Source organism: Triticum aestivum, chromosome 1B, assembly GCF_018294505.1.
Source record: "Triticum aestivum cultivar Chinese Spring chromosome 1B, IWGSC CS RefSeq v2.1, whole genome shotgun sequence".
NCBI classification, from domain to species: Eukaryota; Viridiplantae; Streptophyta; class Magnoliopsida; order Poales; family Poaceae; genus Triticum; species Triticum aestivum.
Window position 1 is genome coordinate 617,879,550 of NC_057795.1, and position 2,314 is coordinate 617,881,863.

The window sequence follows — 2,314 nt, forward strand, 5'->3', positions numbered from 1 at the left end:
ATTTTGAGCAAGAACCTCATTAAGCAACACCTCATCCCTCCTTGATAGTATTGGCTTTTCATATAGACTCAATGTGATCTTGGATCACTAAAATAGAAAATGTAGAGTCTTGAGATTTGACCTTGAGCCAATCCTTTTGTCCTTAGCATTTTGAGGGGTACACTTTTCTCATCCATGCCATGCCATTCATTGAGCTTTCCTGAAATATTAGCTCAGTGAGCTATATGTTGTTAGGAATTACCAAAACCACCTAGGGATAGTTGCACTTTCAAGTGGGGAACCATGGCTTAGGGAAACGCTTGTTCGAAATGTGTGGTAAGTTATGAAAGTACCCCCACCGATTTGAGGCGGTTCTTTCGGTTCAGGGGTACCACGGGCATTTCGCGTGTCAGGATTTCACAGGAGGTGGGAGTTTTCGTGCATGTTGTAATTTCGGAATAGAAAGGCGCGGGTGGAGATGGAGGGAGTTGTCGGAGCACAACAAGACAAACATATATCTTAAATATTTCGGCCTAACAAGGCACGGGTTGAAATTTCGGGACAAGCCTAACATGTACTATACCAAATCAATTCGCACTACAAATGTCATTCAAAACTTTGAATTCATGTTATGTTGAATTAAAATATTTCGCTACGTGTATAATGCATGCAACCTACTACTCAAAAGAACGTTTTAGTGCATTCCAAACGTATATACTACCGCTTCAATGTGAACTAAATTTGAATTCGTTTCTCTATTTGAATAAGATCTACAGTAATGATTGTTGTGAAGTCAAAGCATTTGAATTCGTTTCTCTGTTTTAATAAGATCTACAATCATCATTATTGTCAAGTTAAACCATCGTTTGTGTATTATGTTCACAGCACACCACATGATTAGTCTCGAGTTACATATGAACTATGTGTACTATATGAGCTCGAACTCGATTTTTTGAATCCACTTTATTTTGATTTCAAATCACATTACATTTCTAGCTCTAGCCAGATCTTCATAATCTAAACCATGTCTCATATGTATAATGTGTTTATCACATTATGTATGGTGCCCCGCCCCCTACGCCTACAGGTATTTAGATGTGAGTTGCAAACACCACACATTACCACAAATTCAAAAAAAATGTGAGAATGTTCGATATATAGTATTGTTTAGATTGTTCGATATTTAGTTGTAAGCTGCAAATGCCACACATTATCACAGATTCAAATAAAATGTGAGATTGTTTGATGTATAGTATGGTTTAGATTGTTCGACATTTAGCTGTGAGTTGCAAACGCCATGCATTATCACATTATGGTATAACATGTGCACAGCATGCATATCACCGCTATATTCATGCATGCATATGTTTAAAACACTATGATCTCCTATTCAAATATATGAATCCACTTTCATATCAAATTATGATCTTTGTTAGTCTCTTACACCCACACAATCCTCTAACCTTTGTAGCTACCACTAACTTTCTCTTGTGCATGCACACGCCCTCCTTGCCCTCCCCCTCCCTCGGCATTCTATCCACCGAGCACATTCAGTTTTTTTCTTTAGGTCATTCTCCCAGAGTCTCCACAACTCCTTTCCGACACACACCAATCGATAAACCTCTCCAGCGATGCCTGCCTACAACACACACACGCACCTTAAATCTCCTCCTTTATGTGCCCTTGCCTCGTGTCTCTCATACGGTCACACACACGTGTAAACTCTCGCCCCTCTTTTCATTGATCTCACAACCGCACACTCCTCCCCCTATCTAGCTAGTAGCTGGGCCTCTCGCACCACCTCCTAGCTCCATTCTCTCTGTCTATCCGTCTCGCTGGGCCTTATTTGCCTCTAACAAATGGACGTACACTGACCAATCTCCCACTATACATATAGCTAGCTAGGTCCTTATAACTCGATTTTACCCACGCGTTGATCGATCTACCTCATTAGTTATGTCTCTCCCTTCCTCCGACAGACAACAATTGATCTACCGATCTTGTTAGGTTTGCTTACCAAACACATGGTTCCCCTTCATCATCCATGGATGCGTCCCGATAGATCTATCACGCACATGCGCACACAGAAACACATCCCCACTCTTATTGATAACATTGCAGTTCCACCCTCAGTTTGTCTAGTAGGCCTCTCCCACCATCTTCGGGAAGCAACTCCATCACCCATCCAGCACTCTACCCCTCTCCCTCCCTCTCTCTCTCCTCTCTCTCTCTGTCCCATCATATTTCCCGTCCTTCAGTTATGTATGGATGTCGACCGATCTCCCTAAAGACATAGCTGGGTCTCTCCTTCTCAACACATATACGAGTCGTTCTA